The sequence below is a fragment of the Pantherophis guttatus genome, chromosome 6 (assembly GCF_059756535.1).
Source record: "Pantherophis guttatus breed Tessera chromosome 6, ASM5975653v1, whole genome shotgun sequence".
Classification (NCBI taxonomy): domain Eukaryota; kingdom Metazoa; phylum Chordata; class Lepidosauria; order Squamata; family Colubridae; genus Pantherophis; species Pantherophis guttatus.
Window position 1 is genome coordinate 97,475,315 of NC_142068.1, and position 6,000 is coordinate 97,481,314.

The window sequence follows — 6,000 nt, forward strand, 5'->3', positions numbered from 1 at the left end:
CAGATAGTGTACAACTGTACGTGATTCTCTTGGCAACAGACTGGAAGAGATGTGCCGTGTCTTTCTTCCTGCCCTCAGCCTGAGACCTTTAGCCAAGAATTCACCAGGTCCAGCTCTGCTTAGTTTTCCAAGATCAGCCAAAGTTGGCAAAGGGCCAGCACAAGCTGAGCATCCAGGCATCACCATGGTTTTGGCTAAATTAATCTCCTGGCTGCCTAATTTTAACTGTCCCCAATAATCAGAAAAAGTGCAATAACCATGCCTTTCAGCACCGTAACAAGTTTAACTGACGCTAGGAGAAGAACAAATGTCTGGTGAGAATACCAAAAAAGGGCCAATTTAACCACTCAGGATTAATTTTAACCCAGGACAGATTTCTTCACAAAACACGCTAAATTAATTCTATCGGTTATATGTTGCAGGAAGACCTACAATCAGCCGCCTGACCCTTTCGATATATAAGTGCCCATGACTGAAGAAAACCCTCTCTGTTACTGATTGGAACATGTCCCAGACACTGATTGGCCAGCGAGGCAGAAGTGGGTGGGGCTTGCCCATCCCGCTGCCAATGGGAAAGGGCTAGTAATGCCCTGAAGCCTTTCCTGGGCATCATGACAGTTGGCATTTCCTAGAGCCCAGACTTCCACAGTTGATGCTTTTGACCCAGTTAATTTGCTGTCAAAGCCTCCTGGTAAAGAGACCTAGCAGAGTTAAGCGCTGTGCAGGAACCGGGTCTTCTAATTCAAGAACCCCCAATAACTGCTAAAACATCAGAGTTTTCAGGGGTCCTCCCTCATAGCTACTAGTAATTGCAAAACCGTTACCTGATTCTGCAATTGCAGATTGAAACAACATAGAAGAGGCAATAAGATTTAAAATAAGTTCATCTTCCTGCTTGGAGTTCACACGTAGAAGAGTTTTGCTCAGTTAGACCGACAAAGAAAGAAAAGTTAAAGCAAGGAATGTCAGGCTAAGCAAACCATCAGTCCTTGGGATTCAAAGGAGGCAAGCCAGGTATGTCACAAGGGTGCCCTGCAACGATGAATTATGCAAAGCCCCAGAACGGCTGCGGGCTGGGATCCAAACCTACCCGACCGTGCAAATGACCCAGATCCGCAGCTTCCCCTGCTTTCGGCTTTTTCCGAGCGGCCCCAGCCCGCCCACCCAGCCTCCAGCGCTACATGTCTGGCTGCCGTTCAACAGAACATCCAGGAACAGAAAACAGACCGCGGGAGCGCCTGTCAGTCACGGACGCCGTCCTGGCACCGCCGCCGGGCAGGGCGCAGCGGAACGGGGACCAGATGCGCCCCCGCTGCAAAGGGCTCTGCCCGCCTGGCCGGACCGGTCTCGCGCCGAGAGCCCCCGAGGCCGCCGGAAAGTTTCCTTGGTTCGGGAAAAGCTCCGCGGCGGGGAAAGCGCGCAGCGCCCCCGAGTTTGCTCAGAGCATCTCTCGGAAAGGAGCGGAGCATCCAACCAGCCGGGCAGCTCCGTCTCTCCCAAAGCGGCGCCCAGGAGCGCCAGCTCCGCACTTGGCTGCTGGGGCCGGGCCGGGCCACGAGGCTTTCGGCACCCACGCCAGTCCCGCGGGGCTCTTCTCGGCACCCGCCGCGCATTTGCAAGCGAGGGGCCGGGGACACCCGGACAATGGGCGCGCTTGCCGAAGGTCCCGGGGACGAGCGCCCGCCCCGCGCCCCAACTTTCTGCCCCGCGAATCGGGGGGCGACACGTGGCGGGCCCCTCCCGGGCACTCACCGGCACCGAGCGACCCTGGCAACCAGCGCGGCGGCCGTGCGTCTCGCAGCCGTCAGCTCTGCCGCCGGCCAGGCTGCATGGCGAGGAGCCCAGCCGCCCTTCCAGCCGCTCCTTCCGCAGCTGCTGCAGCAGCCAGGCGCTCCCTCGCTCGCTCGCCAGCCAACCGGCCGGCCAGCTCCTCCTCCTCCTCCTCCTCCTCCTTCCCGCGGGCAGCTCAGCTCCGGAGCAGCTCCTCTCGAGGTGACGTCGCCGCCGCCGCCTCCTCGCGCTATTTATACCCCGGCCTGGCGGTTCATTGAGGCAAAAGAGGCAGTCCGGCTGTCCGGCCAGCCAGCGAGCGAGGCCCGGGCGTGGCGCTCGCTCCGCAGACCTTCAGCCGGCTGGAGGCCGCCCCTCCCGGGAGGCTCTGGCTGAAGGGCCGGGCGCACATCTGGAAGGCGGCAGCCAGGTTGGGCAACGCCGAGCCAGGAGGGACTTCTCCGAGCTCCTGCCTGACCCCCCTCCGTGTGACATCATCGCTGAGGTCGATTACGCGAAATTCACGGGGAGCCCCCCCTCCCCCCGTGAATGAATGAATGAATGAACGAATGAATGAATGGCCCTTAACCCAAGAGGACCAGTCGGCACCTTTTCTTCAAGAGCAGGAAGCTGCAGGTGCCACGGCAGATGCTATCCCAGCTCTAGCAATACATCAGAGGTGGCGCCTAGTTTCATCTAGACCTGCCCCACTGGTTTAGCACATACATGTGGGGGAAAAATCCAGCAAGTGAATCTGAATCCCATTCCTATTCCTATTTTATTGTATACCCACCCAGAGTCCCTCTGTGGGGGAGATGGGCAGTTTTTAAACATGATGATAGATAGCTAGGTGATAGATAGATAGATAGATAGATAGATAGATAGATAGATAGATAGATAGATAGATAGATAGATAGATATTTTCCTGCAACTCTTTGTTGGAAAAGGTCTGTATCCCACTATTAGAAGAGGAAAAAAAGGGCATTGATCCCTGACTTATTTTCTCCAAAGGCAGTTAGCATGAGAGTTTTTTCTAGAATATTTTTGTATTTTTCTGCTAATATGACTCTCAAAGCAGCTTGTGCAAATATCTGAAGAAGCAAAAATATCATATGTCTGTAAATTATCATACTGTAGACCAAAAACCGGGTGGCTATTAGTGCCTCCCTTTCTCTTCTCTTCTTCTCCACCCTTTCTAGACAGCCATCCTCAACACTGCCTGAAGAAGTATAATGTTTTCCAAGAAGTGACTTGGAATCACCAAAACACCTCAAAACATCAGGAAAGGAGCCTCCAGGTTGAGGGATCACAATTTTTAAAGTTTCAAGGGTAAACCTGGCAAGAAGCACCAAAGAAATAACTTTGGTGCCTTCCTCGTTAATTTTGATGCCGTTGTAGCTAACAGAGGTTCTTTTCTTAAAATATTTCAGATTTCTTTCTAATCTGAGATGAACCCTCTTTTTCCAAAATGATTTTCACTTTTATATGCAACTATAATTATTCTAGAGATGTGTTTCCTTTGCACAGGTGTTCATATTTGAGGGAGAACATAGGAGCTGTTGCAAATTCACAGAGAACATTAGTATGTACAAAAATCTTGGTGCCACATTTAAAACAATATCTGTCTAGACAGTGGCTGTTTTTCACTCACCAATCCTACTATTTTCCTGTAATCACAGATGCCTCTCAAAAGATAAGCATCCTACAACATGCAATTTACATGCAGTTACTCAGCATCTTGAAAATAAGGCATATTTTGTGTTCTGAGAACTACCTAGCTCTGGTTTTGTTCTGCCAGAGCTTGCCCATCTTCCTCACAGAGGGATATTTAAAATCAATGCTTCTCTCTGAAATGGAAGCTGAAAACTTAAGTGATGATCCTAGGAGATGCATCTCAAAATGAAGTAACTGCTGTGCACATGGCTAATATTGATCACAAGCGAGTTTAGTAAAAAGATTTTGGAGCCTGGAGACAATATCCTTGTGACAATTCACTTGAAACAATAGTGGACTACAAAACTGCATCTTATCAGGTGAAACTGATGTGTTTTGCATGTTAGGCCAACCCTGTAGATTGCTCTGCTCTTGCAACCAGCTAGGATCTTTCCAAACACCAGCAAAGACTTTCACCTTTTGTGAATTTATTTGGAATGGAGGGTGTGTGTGGCTTGGAAAATGGCATCTGTTCCACAGGCATCCCACCTAGAGAAGCCTGCCACAAAAGTCAGGATGTAGCTTAAGGGAATCTTCTTCAAAATCCTTGTGATAGTTGTGGTACATCAAGCTGGTTTCCTCCAGATAATTAGACAACACCTTCTATTATTATGGTGAGGGATGTATGGAGGGGGGAGGGCAAGTAGAGGATCAAGATCTTTCAAAAAGCAGCCCAGGCATGTGCAGTGGTGTTCGATTAGGGAGAAAAAGAACCAGTACCATGCTGGAGATCTCTGGTCTCTCTCTTATTCACTGCTTCGCTTAAGTCACAGACTAAGCTTTAATGGACAGCAGTCTCAAGTATTTTACTGCAGAAGACTGGGTGGGTCTAAGCATGATAATTTCACGGTTCCTGTGTGAAAATGCCAGTTTTCATTGGTTTAAGTGAACCATGGATGTTATGAAAACAAGAGCCCTTGTAAATCCGAGCAGCAGCCAATGGGACGTGGTATGTTTGGTGGGAGGCTCTTCCTGGTTCCACATATTTTGGTAGATGATTACAAGGAAAGTACATTTTGGTAGAAACTGTAACAACTGAAGGTCTGAAAGTCTAATAGCAGGCATGCATTCTACAATGTCTCCAATGTTATATACTGTACATTATTGAATGAAGCTTTCTCTAGCACAGAATATCTGGAGAGTGGACTGCTCTCCTTATGGACTCAGGAAGCACCTAAAATTATTCAATGACTTTAGGGCGGGGCATTGGCTTCCAACCCCCCAAAGGTCAGGCCAAAATCCAATGTGGCCCAGAGAAGAGGAAAGAGATGCCTTTTATTTTGTCATCTTCAAAGGACTAAAATGGGCTGGATTAAATGGTAAAATCAAGGACATTTTAATCTAACCCCCATTAATCTTTGCAGGATGGCCTTGTCAAAAACAGTTTACTCTGCAAACAGACATAACAAAGATAACACAGCAGTAAAAGACAATCAGCTGGGTTTTTTGGAGGCCCACCCAAAGATCCTTTAAGTTGTATGGAGCTCCTTCCCTTTGCTGATTTCCCAGAGTTTTGGATGCAGTATTTTAATGTCCTGCGTGCTTATTTATCACGCAAAAGGTTTTCACGCGCAAAAAGAAACAAACAGAGGAAAAGCCTGATGTACTAATAAAATTGTGTGAATGGCAGTGGCCTTACTTAGGTTTGCAGGGTTCAAAAGTGCATTTTGGCTTCCAAAACATATCAGTATGAAACTTGTTTTCAGTCAAACTGACCTTGGAAACATTCTGAAGAATTGGAGTTTTTCCCTTACACATTCTTGAACTCAGGAAAAAAAACCTTGTGTGTATTACGTGTTGCCCTGATGCCCTGGCTTATCTCTCTGGATATTTGTTTTGCTCTTCTGGCCCCCTGAAGATGTCCATCCAGGGGTGGGCTGCTGGGGGTTCGCAGGGGTTCAGGAAAACCTCTAGCTAAGATTCTGTGCAGGTCAGAGAACCCCAAATCCCACTCCTGGCTGGCCCCGCCCACCCCAGCCCAGCCCTCCCAGGAGTACCCATGCGGTCCGTTTTGGTTGCAGGTAAGTACAGGGCATGCACGGAGGCTCAGGGAGAGCGAAAAATGGGCCTACTGGAAGTTCAAAGCCATTTCCGGCCTCCAGAGGGCCTCCGGAGCCTGGGGAGGCTGTTTTTGCCCTCCCGGAGGCTCGAGGAAAGCCTCCGGAGCCTGGGGAGGGCAAAAATGCCCCCCCCCCCGCCATGGTGCAGGAAGACAACTAGGCCACACTCACCATGGCCATGCCCACTCAGCAACCGGGCAGAGAACCCCTTGCTAAAAATTTTGAAGCCCACCCCTGTGTCCATCCCACCTCCTGAAGGCCAAGGAAGAAGCAGATCATTTTAATCCCACCTCATCATCTCAGTTAGGCAGGGAGTTCCTTTCTGTTGATTACAACACCAGGATCCATTTATCCATCCATCCATTCACCCATCCAATTTATAATCCTGCCCCCCCCCCGCCCATTTTATTTTTATCTTAATGTTTATTGGAATGTCCAGAGTTGGGCCCAAAGATAG

The 6,000-nt window shown here is 49.4% G+C and overlaps 1 protein-coding gene across 2 annotated transcripts in view; it reads right to left on the reverse strand.

Annotated features, from left to right (window-relative positions):
* Positions 1-2,241, reverse strand: part of RHOBTB1 (Rho related BTB domain containing 1) — a 29,632-nt gene extending 27,391 nt beyond the window's left edge. Inside the window, exon 1 of one of the 2 annotated variants that reach the window (XM_034435319.3) lies at positions 1,753-2,241. The gene's annotated coding sequence lies outside the window, so the exon portion shown is untranslated. Of the gene's footprint in view, positions 1-1,090; positions 1,669-1,752 lie in introns of those variants that run through there. The other variant, XM_087871938.1, reaches the window with a different exon arrangement.
* Positions 2,242-6,000: the final 3,759 nt, after the last annotated feature.